Here is a 17,358-nt window from a genome sequence, read left to right as displayed (position 1 = left end):
TGCGACAATGCAACAATTCAATGGTTGATGAACTGATTAGCTAAAAATTTAAACATGGAGCAAAATTGACTGGTTAATGATTGAATTTCCCTTGGTGTTTTTATCTACAACAATGAATTAACTGGCTGTTAGTGACAGTTAGTGAAAACTCTTTGTGGGGAAAATTCTGTTGCGGTTAATTTCAAACTTTTTAAGCTGATAAACCGAAACATCATACGGCCAATATGAAAAACTTCTGATAATGTTCATTGTATTAAAGTCTATTCACGATAAGTGTGCACTCTTTTTTCATTTGCCTATAACTTATGAAGGAATTCTTCAATCTTTATAAATTTGGTATCATTGGAAAGATATTAGTGAGTGGATCAATTTGAAATAAAAAAAACTTTAAACAAATTCTAAAAATGAAGATGAAAATGAAGAAGAAAAAAATGAAGATCTTGTAGAGAAGTGCTATAACTTTCATGTTCACTGGAGAGATTCTTTGATCTTAGGAGATCATCACTGTGAAGAAATTTCACTAAAATATTTATTCAATATAAAGTTATGATACAAAGTTAATAAGTGATTGACCCCAAAAAACAGCAGAAAACAGCAGAAAACGTTTTTAGACGTCAATCAGCTTATAACTTTGCTTGATATCTTTTGACTGAATGATTATTTTTGAGAAATTTTTTCACAGTGATGATGTTCGATAATCAAGGATTCACTTCAGTGAAAATGATAGCTATAGCACCTTTCTACAAGATCTTCATTTTTTTCTTCTTCATTTTCATCTTCATTTTTAGAATTTGTTTAAAGTTTTTTTTATTTCAAATTGATCCACTCACTAATATCTTTCCAATGATACCAAATTTATAAAGATTGAAGAATTCCTTCATAAGTTATAGGCAAATGAAAAAAGAGTGCACACTTATCGTGAATAGACTTTAAATATGGATGTAAACAATTGGAAATCACCTCACATGTACAATTAAAATTCTTCTTGAACTTTGAGATGTTCTTCCCCGCGTGCATTTAAAACATGGAAAACTTTTGTGATAAATTTGGAGATTTTCTTACAACGTGCATTCAAAACGTGGAAAAGGGTTTTTCGTGGCGTGATGACGTGAAAATGTGAGTGCCGGTGTGATCGTGAAATCGAGTTTTTTTAGGCGTGATGGCGTGAAATTTGTAGTTCAGCGTGAACGTGAAAATTATATTTATTACTTGAAACGTAATTTTATGTCCATTTTTGCCAATTTAGAGGGTCTAAATTTCAAAATTTTCTTGGTTGGCCCCAACTATGGTGGGGCCTCCTATAGATCTCATTTTAAAACATAAAAGAAACGGTGCAAACAGTTTTATTTATCTGCCATTTATCCTTGCAACTTCCAATTGTCTTTAGCAGTTGCTACCTTACGGGAACTTATCTTGGCGGGAACTAATTTTGGCGAGCAGCGAAAATCCTGAAAACGTTTAAATTTGGCGGGAACTAATTTTGGCGAATAGTGAATTTTTTTAATTTTGGTGGGAACTAATTTTGGCTAAATCTGTTCTATATTGCCTTATTTTGAGCAATTTTGATGAATTTCAGGGGTTATTTAGGCAAGGAAACAAAAAAATTAATTTTGGCGGGAACTTATTTTGGCGAGTGAGCAAAGTGTTTAATTTTGGCGGGAACTAAATTTGGCGAATTTCGTCTAACTTCGGCAAATTCGCCAAAATTAGTTCCCGCCAAAATAAGTTCCCTAGGTAGCTAGTCTGCAAAACAAAATTCGAATGCTATGTAGTCTGAATCGCAGACCTCTATAGATATACTTCCTATATAGACTAAATAAAAACTATAAGAAACTTTTTTCGCTAGAGGATGAGCAGAAGCCTAAATGCTATGAGAGGGTCGAAAACTGAAAATTTCTCCCGTCGGCACAAACCATGGTGGCGATTCCTCCCTAACTAACATTTTCCTCTCTTTCTTAGATGCCAATTCTTTCGGGAAAATATAGGTATATTTATAGCAAAGCCTTAAACAGAAAGAAGCAAAAGGTTTATTATGAGGTTTAATTTTGAGCAGATTGGTATTGATCAAAGGAATCCTGTGATGTTTAAGCCATATTTTGGAAAAAAGGGAATAAATAAGGGCGATTTTAGCCATACTAAATTGAAAATTTCTCCCGTTGGCGCAAACCATGGTTGCGCCTCCTCGTTCCCCTTTTGAAAACTATTTACGCTAATTCACAATTGGGTCCCGTCAACGGGGGAACCGGGAGCATGGCCCCTCATGTTTTTACCAAAAAAAAGCTGCTTGTACTTTTAAAAGATTTCCATTATTTTTACATGAAGTATTTTTCAAATTGAATTGAAACGGTCCTAAAATAGCACTTTGAGCCCTTCAAAATTCAAAAATTTCCTTCGTTGCCCAACCATAGTAGGCTTTGTCAATTGACTCAGATAAATATACCTCAGCCCTCAAACCGGGGCCCTTTGATGTGACCCACTAGTTGTCAAACAGTTTTTGATATGCATAAGTCAAGATTATGTCATTTTTCCTATCGGAAACACCCAAAAAGACTGGAATTTGACTGTGTATTACTAAAAATAGGTCAAATTCCTTCCACCTTTCCACACCTTTTGGGTGTTTCCGATAGGAAAATGACTTTAAATGATATAATGTTGACTTACGCGTATAAGAATGCCGAAAAACTGATTGACGACTAAACGCACACCTATTTGTGGGCAAAAATTAAGTTTATATAACGGTCTTTTATCCATACCAATGGGTCTAAACCAAAGAATATGAGCGTGAAAACTAAATTTTCTAGGCGTGTAATGGCGTGAAATCGAAAAAAATTGGCGTGATCGTGAAAATCAAATTTTTCAGGCGTGATGGCGTGAAATCGAAAAAAAATTGGCGTGATGTCGTGAATTTTGGGTCCGCCTCGTTAAAGGGGAAATTTTTCCTAGCGACATTTTTTCAGATTATGAAAATGCTTCCCAGTATATAAAAATGAGATTTTTTTCTTTTTTTGTTTTGCATTCTGTCGGAAATTATTAAATTGTTTCCCTGTTTTGAAAGATTTTTACTTTTTGGCATGTATTTCAAAAGATTTAACTCCAAAAGTTACCTTAATTTTTACCTTTTTTCCAATATTTCATAATATGAAAGTATAGATATTGCAAAATATATCATCTCATTTTGAAAATATACAAAATTTCATTTGGTTTTCTTACTGTAAAATATTCTCCTTTTTGTCATTCTTTCATTTTAGATATTTGCCCTTTTTGGCTATATAATATTTCTGGAAATCAGTGCTTATAAAATAATAATGATATTATAAAAAATAATAATAATATAATTATTAAATTATGCACTATCCCTTTTGATGTGGCTTTTGATGTGTTCAACTACTCGGCGGATGCGACGCCGGATGACGGCTAATATAATACTAAAATCCAACTAAAGCTCCTAAAAAAATCCTAACGAAAATTAAAGTTCCAGCCAATTTGGTTACTGCATTGTTGTTTTCAGTCGGGTTCAGCTTTGATATTCCGTGATCTGTAGGTTTGAACTTACAGTCATCTTATGAATAATCCTGCGTAAATACCTTGAAATACTGGCAATTACATAAATAGATTTTTGAAATTCTTAGGGGCTTGTGTTGCTTGATGTTATCTGAGATTTAAAGCACTTTGAAATCTTTTGAGTACATCAATTATTTTATCATTTGTAAAGGAAATCGTAAAGGTTCGTCCACTTGGTCCACCCCCCTGTATGGAAATTTTATGGAACAACCCAATTCTATCAAATTTTTGGACCTACCTCCAGGTACCCCGGTGGAGGTCCTATAAATTAACTGTTGTCTGTCCGTCCGTTTGGCTCATTAGTTTTTTCTTTTATTTTGGCACAAAGATGCAAAATGGCAATGGCCTAAATGTGACGGAGCCCAATTTTCGAAAAAAAAAGTTCTCTGGCCGAAAATGACGGAAATATGCCGAAAAAACTGTTTTTTTTGGCATTTTCCCGAGATTTTATTATTAGTTTTTTCAGATTTTTTGCACAAAGATGCGTATTAACAATGCCCAAAACATGGCTGAGTCCGATTTTTCCGGCGGAAAATCGGAAATCGCCGTTTTTCTTGGTTTTCATTGGACTTTTTCCTTATAATTGGATGTTTTTTCATTCAAAAACATTATTAATAGCAATTCCCACCATCAAACATGTTTCAATTCTCGATAAAATTGATTTTTGAAGCCGGAACTATTTAAAAATCGCCGGAACAACCTATTTTCGCCGGAAAGACAGTATTGCTTGAATTTCTCGAGCTGTACTTTATATTTTTTTATGAAATTTTGCACACTGATGCAAAATGACAATACCTAAAATGTGACGGAGCCTGATATTCGAAAAACATTTTTTTCCGGCGGCCGAAAATGCCGGAAATATGCCGGAAAAACCGGTTTTTTGACATTTTCTCGAATTTTCATCCTTAGTTTTTTCTGATTTTTTTGCAGAAAGATGCGTATTCGCAATGCTCAAAACATGGCCCAGATCGATTTTTGAGAAAATTTTTTTTCCGGTTTAAAATGCCGGAAATCGTCGTTTTTTGCAGATTTTCATTGGATTTTTTCCTTATATTTCTATGTTTTTCACACAAAAACATTATTGATAACAATGCTCACCATCAAGCATGATTCAATTGTCAATAAAACTGATTTTTGCGACCAGAACTTTCTATTGAATTTTTCCCTACAACCCTATCCTCTCCCTCCCCCATCAACAATCAATGATGAATTTATTGCGTTATGCATTTTTGCTAAACGCCTTATTTTCTGACTCATTTTTTTCATTTTTCTCCTCGCATTGCTGTATAACTTTCATCATCAGGTAGGTCCATTCAGCATCTAGCTTGTTCTTTATTATTTTGATCATTTAGGATTTTGTAGAAGAAATGGCACACAAGAGAAAGCTTCGAGGAAAAGGGCCGCCGCCAAAAGTTTATTTCTCAACACATACGTTTATCAATTGTATCAATCTATACTATACCATCAGCCAAAATAACCAGTTTGAGAAAAATGCAAAAACGATAGCTGGGGGCTCAGAAAATGTTTAGGCAGGGCATTTTCAAAAAAATGTTCAATGAGAGGATAGCAGTATGTACGATTACAGATTACAATTGCATCATAATTTTTTAGATGAATTCATGGTGAATTCACTTTTTTTATCTGCCACCCAATATGACACCAACATTTTGAGGCCTCGCATAGTATGACGAATGATGATGATTAGCGATAGGTTACAAGATATTACAGTCATTTAGCTTGAGAGTTTCAACAATATTTGAAGATTGGGGGACAAAACAATAACGTTGAGTTTACTTAAAGCTCTTTTCACTTAATGTCATGATTTTATATTCTCTCTATTATCAGTTACATAAAAATCTATTGTTATTTTGCTTAATATTAGGTCAAGGTAAACGATCCAAAAAGAAGTAAAAGCTTGGATGGAACGCGCAGGTGATGGTTTGTTGTGTGTGTAACTTTAATACTGTTTGTATCCTTTGATATTTTGATGCACCAAAATTGTTCTGATCAGTTTGTATATCATTGTTACTGATTGAGATAATCTTACCATGAATGGTGGAATGTTATGCTATTTGCAATGACAAAGAAGAGAAAATGAATCAAAAACACTTGACTGAAATTGGATTTTGTGGTGGAGAAATCAAAGATAAGAGATACAGCTTTCTTATGTTATAGCGCTATTACACTTAAGTAGAAAGTTATGGAAGAACATTTAAAAGTTAACCGGAAATCACTAACTTTCGAAATATCTAATTGGATTGGAGGTGGCCAAAAGTTAAGAAGAAGCATTTTTTACTGTTTTTAAATGTTTTAGGATCCTTTGAAAAAAGTTGTTTAAATTCTATGTGGTAGTAAGATAAAGGTTAAAGTGGGTAACCTTGAGAGGTGCTATGAAAAATCATTCATATACCAGCCCTCCCAATTTTGATCCCAAAGTCTAAACTCTTTCTAAGGCATTTTCTTTATTATAAAGAAAAATGAAGGCTAAAAGTTAAAATTTATTTTAGTACATATATAAGGCGAGACCAAATTAATTTATTGTTCTACGGGCCCGACCGATCCTTTCTTTTCCAAAATCGAAAAAAATGATAAAATTGAATTTGCAAAGCTGAAGGATGAACTTAATGTAAGTTTTTTGCAGCTACTTTTAGCTGAACAAGTTGAAAGAAAAGTAAATTCCCAGAACTCAGATGAATTTAGAATATAACAATGGAAATGGCACGAAAATTGCTCTTCCTTAAAGATGAGAAAGTCTACTGCTTTTAAACGTTACAAATGTTTTAGATCTTGACTTTCCGACCCTAGATTTTAAGAAATTTATTTTTATTATACCGACCGACCTAATTATATTTTTGATTGTGAAGGTCATCCCGTAGAACCATGAATTGAAATTGTCTTGCCCAAGTTTATTGTTATAATCTTTTCTTTTCAGTAGATTGTAGGTATAGATAAGAGAAAATATTATCTTTAAGTAATAGAATTGATTTAAAACAATCAATGGGTTTTTAAAATGCACTGCATTCTATATCAAATTATAAAAAGAGGCTTCACAATCCATGTCGATAATACTGGAGGGTAATAGTTAATTAGTTTTGTAATTCGCTGTCGTACATCTTTAAAAAAACAATCACATACGTGTACGGAATTGAAGTATTTATATCTCAAATTCCATCATTAACATTTACTAGTACCAGTTAAATGCTTTAAGACACCCCTGTGTCACAGACCCGGTGGACCCCCACCCCGGTGGAAAAATAGGGCAAAAAATCGTCCCCGGTGGAAAGAATATCCTACAATTTCAACCCCACTACGAAATTGCTCTATGATTTTATCCCCATTGAAAACTGAAAGTAAAAATATGCACTCCAAAACCATCCCCACTGGAATTTTCGAGTTGGAAACAATAGATTTTCTATCCCCATTGGCATTTTGATAGAAGTTTTCATCCCCACTGAGGGAAAAAGTTATACCGGGGCACTGAGACAGGAGTGTTTTAAGAAACAGTAGATTTCCGTTCGACGTTGGCTGTTTTCCATAATGTTCGGTAAAATAAACAAAGGTCAAATTATTTTCAGTTTTTGGTTATTTTACCTTAAGGGAACTAATTTTAGCGAGAACTAAATTTTCGCGGTCAAAAAGAAATCCGGAAGAATGCACTCTTTCTAAATTGGCTTCCTAGTTTTGGTTGACCCACTATGCTAACGTTGCTGGTAGATATATAGACTAGTCTAGTAGACATACTGTCTTTTTGAATTGTTCTTATAAACGAAGAACGTGCAATAGTCTTATAAAATTTCTTATTATTCCCTACTTTAAGCTTTAGTTAATTACTCATCTATTCTAGAATAGCCTTTTTAAATATACATAATTAGCTTAGTTTGTATTTAAAACTTTTGGTTGGCATTACCAACTTAAATTTGAGATGATTGATATTCAATTTATGTGACTATAGAAAATCTTCATCCTATTTCATTGCATTCTTTTTGTTTGATAAAAGTCCCATGACTTATGACTGATGTTTAGTTGTTAAGTTTTGAGTGGAGAAAGAGAGAAAACTTATTTAAATCACTTCATATTAGTTTTGTTCATCATTTCATTATTTTCATCGTTACTTTCGGGTATGTAAGACGGTATCGAATTATCGAACTTCAAGGCAACGCTGTTTCTTGGTAGAGGTTTGTCTATTTCTATTCTTTTCTATTAAAACAGAAAATCAAAGAAGACAACACGTCTCGTGTAGGAAAATACCTTAGAATTTCAGCCCCACTTGGAAATTAAATTTTCAATTCGAAATTCAATGTTTAAAAATTGCACTTCAAAACCATTGCTGAATTTTTTTCTAGCAAATCAGTAGAGATTTATTCTTTGAAAATTTTAGAGTTTTGATAAACGGGGGCCTAAATTTCGAGAGCTTTTACGAGGCATTTTAAGAGTACAATGTGTCCAGTAAGATATTATTTACGAATCACCAGGTCATATAGCGAGTACCTCACCAGAAGTCGGAATTTTTTATTCTGTTTCTTGGGGAGTTACGCTTACATTTTCGAAAAAAAAACTTTTCTAACTAGCCATAACTTTCATTGAATTTGCCCTACAGTAATTTTTGTTAAGAGTGACCTCTCATCTGAAACAAAATTCTTTCAAATGCTAACAAATGTGTCAAGGAAGTGATTTACAATCTACTTAGAGTGACATCCGTGCCTTGTCTTACACGTTTTTTATAAGAACAATTTCATAAGAATACGAGTCTGAAATTTGGCCAAAACCTAAGAACAAATTAAGAAGAATCTCCTCAGATTTCAGAAATTACTGAGAAGTACATGCGTTTCCATTTTAATCATTATTGACATTTAAGGCTGAAAAACTCATATAAATTTAAGAGCACCCTGGTCAAAAATCTTGGAAAGATTTTACAAAAATTTAGAGTGTGATTAATTACGTGCATCTCGTGCCCTCGTGGGTCGTGCCTTCGTGCCTCGTGCGTCCCGTGCCCTCGTGGGTCCCGAAAATAATTACGTGGGTAGTTCGTGGGTCCCAAAAAAAATTACGTGGGTCCAAAAAAAAAATACGTGGGTCCTAAAAAAAATTACGTGGGTCCAAAAGAAAAATTACATGGGTAGTTTGTGGGTCCCAAAAAAATTACGTGGGTAGTTCGTGGGTCCCGAAAAAAATTACGTGGGTAGTTCGTGGGTCCAAAAAAATCTCGTGGGTAGTTCGTGGGTCCAAAAACAAATCTCATGGGACCCTGCTTGGGGCCTCATCTTTTCGAAAAAAGTATCGAGGGATATTGTTCTCCTTAAAGCAATACTTCGAAACAACCAAAACTAAATAAAGAATTTTTCTAATTGGATGAAAAAAGGGTTAATTCCTTATCAGTGTGACTGTTGAGTGATGAGTAGCTTAAACCTAGCCTAGTGGGGAATCCAAAAAATGCGTTTTTGATGATAGTCGAAATACCCGAAAATAGTGATAAGATACCCTAAACATAAACAAGGGGAAACAATGAAAAGGAGACAAATGTATAATTGTGAAATGAGATATCTTGACTATAAAATGAAACGTAAGAAAGTGTGTTGGTTTTGGCGTGACATTTGGGGATGCATCGAGAGATGAATCTTCTTAAAGCCTATAACCGCGGACGGTTGTGAAGACCGCAACAAGAGCCGGAGGCGTGACGTGGATCTGAGCCTGATCTGATCTGATGTAATAGAGCTAGATGGGGTTTACGTAGTAACCCGCACCCCCAAGTCCACCGCCAAGCCCTAAGCGCAAGCTAACAGAAGTGACTATCTTTTAAATCTATTATTTGGGTTGAAGGTCCAAAGGCCAAAGAAAAAGAAAAGGAAGGAAAGTGCTCACTGAAATATTAATAAGAGGGGAGACCGAACAACAAATTAGTAGTTCCTTATTTTGGGTAAAAATGCTTCATCCTATTAGTTACATTGCAAAAACAACTAAGTCTGCTCAAAATCAAAAGGTTAACATTGAGGACTACCCATGAACCACTTGGCCCCTTAATCCATGCCGTCCCGTCTGTGAAAGGGGTTTTAAATGGACTCAGGGGTAACACCAAAGTTGCTAAGAAGGTGGTGCCTCCACCTATTGAAGCTCTGGGCCCTTGTAATGCTGCCGATAAAGCTGGAAATCAGAATCTTCCCTCTAGTCTGGCAGAAATAAAAGTTGACCTGGAAAAAAATTCCGCTTTCTTGGTATCGTTGGAAGCGAAATTTTACGAGGTTTAGCATACTCAGAGCCTCACGTTGAGGCCCTTGGGGAAAAAATTGGTGAAATAAAACACTTAGGACCCATTTTCGATATAAAATGCCTTGAAAAGTGCTATCCTTCCAATGGTAGGTGTCTTTCAAAACACTCAAATATGTATGCCCCTGTCTCAAAAATCTGGGGAGGGGGGAAGAATTTCCCAACAAACACATCTCTGGAAACCACAAGCAATTAAACAGTGTCATTCATGATATGAAATGGGTCAAGTGCAAGGCGAAAGCCCATGGGGATAGCGCTGACTTTCAAAGACTTTGAATAGCTTTGATAGGTTTTTAGTGTAGCTGATGACCAGTACACTGCTAAAAACGTATCTATTTTGGGGCGGAGAAGTACACTTCAGTCTTGATTTTACCAAAAGTTTTCCCCAAGGGCCTCATCATGAGGCTCCGAGTATGATAATCTACATAAAATTTCGCTTCCAACGGTACCAAGAAAGTTTACGCATGAACTTATTTTGGCCAGACTATCATCCCCGGTGGAAAATTATACACAAATTTTTGTCCCCACTGAAAATAATCAAATAAACCAATCCTCACTGAAATATTATGCTATTTTTCCTATCCCCACTGAATTTTCCGACTTTAAATCCCCAGCCATAGAAGATACGAGAAATTCAATTCCCATCGAGTTTCACTCCATTATTTTTATCCCCACTGGCTGAAAAAATCCTACCAGGTCTGTGAAAATGTAAATACCTGCCTTGTTCAAGATTGGCATCAAATAAGCATTCATATCGTCCGACTTACAGAGTTAATAATTTTAATATTTAGTTAACCACTTTCACATTTGTTTTATTTCTTCTTCAACATTTTCAACGTCGAAGTGTTGATATTCATGATGTAATCTACGCATAAACAATACACGTGACGTAAAAACTTGGCTGCCATTATTGTTAGCAGACTATTGAGCCAAATGACCTATTTTGTATTGAAACCGGGGGCTCGAAAAATAGTTATTATATAAAACTGTTATTATCAGTTAGGTAGGGTCAGGGTTGCTAGTAACGGCTTGTCACTGTGCCGGGTGCATACTCGGCGCCTTGGGCCCCGCAGGGTTGCTAGTAACGGCTCGAATTTCAGTCAGGTTAAAAAAGGGGTACTTTTATCCATATTACAATAACATTACCCCCGTCTTTTTTGTCATTCTATAAGTATTTACAAATTTTGTATTCTGCTGTGCGAGTGTGGCTCAACGGATAGCGCGCTGGGTTTCTGATCAGAGATTCTTTCATTTGGTGAGTTCGAATCCCGGTCGGGTCGATATGGAGAAAGTTTGAAATATAGAACAGTTAGTAGAAATCATCAGAAAACAAGTCCCAGAAAGTCAGAAAATAGAAAAGACGAAGAGATAGAATGGAAGATAGGAAGTAGAAATAGTAGAAAAAATCCTGGAGAGTCATTTACAATCTACACACGACCCTGAGTATCAGAGGTTAAGTTTTCGAAGAATATATTAACCTCTGAAGACCGATAATATAAATTTTATCGCGCATGTGTCAATCTAATCATTGTAGAAAGAATCAAAGATGAAGAGCAAATAATACCTTATTAATGTCTAGCAAACTGTATCAGTATGCAGTTTACTATTTACGAATTCCCCAGAAACCTCCAAGTGTAATCGAAGTGAGTTTCTTTCGAAAGAAATCTTTTACATAATCCCCAAATGTATAACAGTAATTACTAAACTATTAATTATGGAAATGTCACTTTCAATTGAATCGAAATAATAGACATACTTTATGTTATGATTCTCTATCACTGACTCTTTTTAAAAAGCATTGATGATATTTCTTTGCTGTGTTTTCAACGACGGGAATAAAAATGTCAACTTTGAACCTCATCCAAGATCTTGGATGGTCGTCATGGTTACTTTTGTCTTCGTTGATTGCGCGCTGAATAGAATCTCGATTCGTCGGCACAGCGTAAATATATGATTTTGAGCTGTGCTTTTCACGGTATTTATAACATGTGTCTTGTGTCAAATCCAAATTAACGCCAGAATTGAATGGGGGACACCAAGTTTAGTTCAAATGCAATATATTTATATATTTAAAACCTCTGTCATGTTAGTCTAAACGAGATTATATAATATGATTAGAACAATAAACCTGAATATACTATATAAGATATGGCGCAATCACTTTCTCTGTCCTCCAATAAAATGGAATGTAAACCAAAACAATCTATGTACATCGATAACTCAAATGGCGCAATTACTTTCTTTTCTCCTCTTTTAAAACCAAAGTAATATAAATCAACAAACCAAATACGTTTGTCCAAATCCAAACAAACCAAAACTATATACAAATGGTGCAATCAATCTGTTCGCCATTTCAAACATGACCAAACAAGAGCCGCAAAAGATGCGGTTAAAAATTTCCTCCATAACATCTATATAATATACATAACGACAGTGTCAATAAAAAAATGTAAAAATTAGACTTTTTGCAATGTAATGTAGTCAATCAAAAATGAATTGAATGTTGAAAGCTCGAAACTTTCTACCCAAAGGTCAAATTCAAAATATCATTAAATCTAACTTCCATAAGAAACAACATCAAAAAATGTAAAAATGGTGCCACATCGATTTATTGAGCTTCTTCGTTGTATTGTCTTTGTTCATCTTCTCCCTCTTTCCTCCATCAAGGTCAATTCGACTTATAAACAATTATGTGAGTCGAGTTTGAATAATCCAAGCCATTGACCGTTAAATGCGACAGCTCCAGAAATGACCATTTCATTTAATGTGTAGCATCATGAAGAAAGTTCCAATCTTGTTCAAATTTACACATGAGCTGCATTTTAGTCTCCATTGTCAGTTAGTCACACTAGGAAATTAAGCTTTCAGAAAAAACAACATCAGTCATCTACAGGATACCGCAGGATACATTTCAACAACAAGGATGAGAGTCAAAATCAACCAACCAAAATTTGTCATTCAATTCCCGAGACAGCGCTTCGATTTTTAAGGCCTTGTTTATACGCTAAAGTAAAAACAATTCCGCACATGTAAATGGGTCATTGCTGAGGTCCGGCAAAATTTCCGGGAGATAGCCTATCCGGCGGTGCGCGGATCTAAAGTCTATTCACGATAAGTGTGCACTCTTTTTTCATTTACCTATAACTTTTGAAGGAATTCTTCAATCTTTATAAATTTGGTATCATTGGAAAGATATTAGTGAGTGGATCAATTTGAAATAAAAAAATCTTTAAACAAATTCTAAAAATGAAGATGAAAATGAAGAAGAAAAAAATGAAGATCTTGTAGAAAGGTGCTATAGCTATCATTTTCACTGAAGTGAATCCTTGATTATCGAACATCATCACTGTGAAAAAATTTCTCAAAAATAATCATTCAGTCAAAAGATATCAAATAAAGTTATAAGCTGATTGACGTCTAGAAACGCTGTTTTCTGCTGTTTTTTGGGGTCAATCACTTATTAACTTTGTATCATAACTTTATATTGAATAAATATTTTAGTGAAATTTCTTCACAGTGATGATCTCCTAAGATCAAAGAATCTCTCCAGTGAAAATTAAAGTTATAGCACTTCTCTACAAGATCTTCATTTTTTTCTTCTTCATTTTCATCTTCGTTTTTAGGATTTTTTTAAAGACTTTTTTATTTCAAATTGTTCCACTTACTAATATCTTTCCAATGATACCAAACTTATAAAGATTGAAGAATTCCTTCAAAAGTTATAGGTAAAAGAAAAAAGAGTGCACACTTATCGTGAACAGACTTTAGGTGGGTTCCGCCTCCCCCGTAGATCTTTTTCTTGGGAAGTTGATCTTCAAATTAGTTTTCAAGGTTGGCTTGGCTCAAATTTTTTCATCTATGGCTCAAATTTTAGGCAATTTCTCAAAGTTTTGAAAATGTTAATTTCATTAAAAAGCGCCGGGTTATTTTTTCACGAACCCCTTTAGAAGTTTTGCGGCGCATTTTTTTGCTTGAGAGTCAAGTAAACGATAAAGCGCTTTCGCAGCATTAATCATTGATACGCATTTTGGCGGGACGCTAGTGTGACTAACTGATTGTCATATTCCATTTAATCGGTATTTGAAATAATTCTGTGTCGAGTTTGAAAAATCAAGCCACCAAATAATTCGTTAAACGAGACCGAACTAGAAATAACCATTTTCACACGTAGCATCATGGAAAAAGTTTCAATCCTGTTCAAATTTACACATGAGCTGTATTTTAGTCTCCATTGCCATATTCCATTTAATTGGTATTGAAATAATTCTGTGTCAAGTTTGAAAAATCAAAGCCACCAATTCGTTAAACGAGGACAGATCTAGAAATAACCATTTTCACACGTAGCATCATGGAGAAAGTTCCAATCCTGTTCTAATTTACACATGAACTCCATTTTAGTCAGAAGTAACCTTGTGTAGCATCAAGAAATATGTTCCAACTTATTCAAACACATGAGCTGCATTTCTGTTTATTTATTTCTATATTAGAAGCCATTAAATTCCTAAAAATAAAATCTTTTTGAAAACAAGAAACTAAAAATGAAACTGATTTAAGGGAGCCATTTTCTGTAAAAATCAGGCAGAATCAGGCAGGTCGAGGAAGTGATATCCTCAGATTTTACCAATTTTCAGATATTTTGCTCAAATACATGAAAATAACATCCTGTATAAATTTTTTTGAAAAATCTTTTTTCGTTCCCAAGATATGGGCCTTTAAAATTTGGGCCAATTTGCCCAAAAAAGTGCACTTTTGATAAATCTTTGACTTTAAGAGCAATTTTAAACATGATCAAGCCTAAGATTCATTTCAAAACATATTTTCCTGGAAGAAATCCATGGGTACTTTTGAAAAAATGGTATTTTGAGAATTTTTTTTTGACCCCATGGCTAGAAATCATTGCCTGAAATCACAACATTTCTAATTTTGAATAGATTTTGAGAGCATAGCTGGCTTGGCCACAAGTGTCACATTGATATATTTGTATTTTTCTGAAGTCTTTATGGTCATCTTTAACTTTCAATTAAAATTGTCATGTGACACTTAAGGCCACGCCCTAAAATGGCGATTAAAGATAGCTTTTCGCTCAATTTTTAGTATTTTCAATGAGCTTTTAAAGCCACGGCCCTAAGTTCCACCACTGAAACAAACCATTTTTAGTTAGTGTTTTGGCCATATTACCCAATCCTAAAATCAAACCCATGTGCTCCAATACCATTTTTGCACAATTTATCTTCGAAAATATTTTTAAGTCATCAAGACTTAGCCAATTTTTCCCTTAGCAACGCATTATTTGTCCCTAGCAACCAGGCATCCAGCTTTATCAAAATTTTCCAAACTGTTTGCTAGTGGTTCCAGACCATGGTAAATGTCTTAGATTGCAATATCAAAGTCTTGGACACAATTTTCACTGAATTTTAGGGCAAATTAGGGTCGCAGAGACAGAAATAGCAGACTCCAACAGGTAACAAGGAAGCAACTTTGGCTGATGCTTGTTGCAAAACCCTAAATCAAATCAAATTGATTCTAATGTTTTTAACATTACTGCAGAGGAAATACTAAGAGAAAATTAAGTGGGGGTACTTAGCATAGAAGTTGAAGGTTCTTTTAACAGGTGAAATGAGGCTTTTGACAAGAAATTTCACCACTAAGGAAAAACGCTAAGTCTCTTGTTTTTCATTGTTTTCAAATGCTAAAAATTATTTGCAATTGATCTTTGAAGGGAAGTCTCTTCTTGCATTTCATACCTTTGTACTGTTTTATCATTAAAGATACTACACAGACCTAGAAAAGAACTTTGAAGAAAGTTATACTGCCTTACAGATGAACTTTAACTACAGTAAATTCTGTATCCTCTCCTCCTCTTAGAGTCCATCTGTAAGGCAGTATAACTTTCTTCAAAGTTCTTTTCTAGGTCTGTGTAGTATCTTTAATGATAAAACAGTACAAAGGTATGAAATGCAAGAAGAGACTTCCCTTCAAAGATCAATTGCAAATAATTTTTAGCATTTGAAAACAATGAAAAACAAGAGACTTAGCGTTTTTCCTTAGTGGTGAAATTTCTTGTCAAAAGCCTCATTTCACCTGTTAAAAGAACCTTCAACTTCTATGCTAAGTACCCCCACTTAATTTTCTCTTAGTATTTCCTCTGCAGTAATGTTAAAAACATTAGAATCAATTTGATTTGATTTAGGGTTTTGCAACAAGCATCAGCCAAAGTAGACAGGAACCCGTCTGCGTATTTTTTTTAAATCTGATGAATACTTGACGGGTCAGAGCTGTGAGTCCGATTTTGGACTCAAAAAAATTACAGCGGGAAATTCGAATTTAGCGCTGTTCTCACTTACTAAAATAAAAACCAAATTTCGGAACTTGCGCTTTCTTTAAGAAAGTGTGACCAGGAACAATAACAGGATTTTGGTGTTTCAACCGCTTGGGTTGGGATTCAAACTGCAGCCCATACCTCTATATTTCGCCTCAGTATATAGAATAAGAAATCATAGCATGGATCTCCAGGCTACAGCCAAAGTTGCTTCCTCGTTACCTGTTGGAGTCTGCTATTTCTGTCTCTGCGACCCTAATTTGCCCTAAAATTCAGTGAAAATTGTGTCCAAGACTTTGATATTGCAATCTAAGACATTTACCATGGTCTGGAACCACTAGCAAACAGTTTGGAAAATTTTGATAAAGCTGGATGCCTGGTTGCTAGGACAAATAATGCGTTGCTAAGGGAAAAATTGGCTAATTTGATGACTTAAAAATATTTTCGAAGATAAATTGTGCAAAAATGGTATTGGAGCACATGGGTTTGATTTTAGGATTGGGTAATATGGCCAAAACACTAACTAAAATGGTTTGTTTCAGTGGTGGAACTTAGCCATGGCTTTAAAAGCTCATTGAAAGACTAAAATTAAGCGAAAAGCTATCTTAACCGCCATTTTAGGGCGTGGCCTTAGTGTCACATGAAAATTTTAATTGAAAGTTAAAGATGACCATAAAGACTTCAGAAAAATACAAAAATATCAATGTGACACTTGTGGCCAAGCCAGCTAATTGCTCTCAAAATCTATTCAAAATTAGAAATGTTGTGATTTCAGGCAATGATTTCTAGCCATGGGGTCAAAAAAATTTTCTCAAAATGCCATTTTTTCAAAGTACTTATGGATTTCTTCCAGGAAAATATGTTTTGAAATGAATCTTAGGCTTGATCAAGGACACTTGCATAGCGTAGCTGGACTGAGTACAACAGCTATTTCTCGTTCTCTTTTTAACACATGTCTGTCGGAGCGAATCCGCGAACCCCGGTCAGCGGTTAAGAATATTTTTTTCAAATTAATTGAAATAATTAGTTGTTGCAAAGTTTATTAGTTTTCGTAAGGGACTTTTTTGCAAGATTTTATATTTGACTTTATCTTGAATGAAGATTTTTAAAATAAATAAAGTTGATCAATTTATAAGCCAAAAACCTTGAAACAAGGGTCCTTCGAAAGTTAAATTGTAAATTACGTAAGTTATTTCAATTTATTTCAAATATTTTAA

At 34.5% G+C, this 17,358-nt stretch overlaps 1 protein-coding gene across 1 annotated transcript in view; it reads left to right on the top strand.

Moving 5' to 3' along the window:
* LOC136813408 (coiled-coil domain-containing protein 60-like) overlaps positions 1-17,358 on the top strand; it is a 108,665-nt gene that overhangs the window by 4,785 nt on the left and 86,522 nt on the right. The window lies entirely within an intron of this gene.

Source organism: Clytia hemisphaerica, unplaced genomic scaffold (assembly GCF_902728285.1).
Source record: "Clytia hemisphaerica strain Z4C2 unplaced genomic scaffold, Clytia hemisphaerica genome assembly, whole genome shotgun sequence".
Classification (NCBI taxonomy): domain Eukaryota; kingdom Metazoa; phylum Cnidaria; class Hydrozoa; order Leptothecata; family Clytiidae; genus Clytia; species Clytia hemisphaerica.
This window is presented reverse-complemented; position numbering and strand designations above follow the sequence as displayed.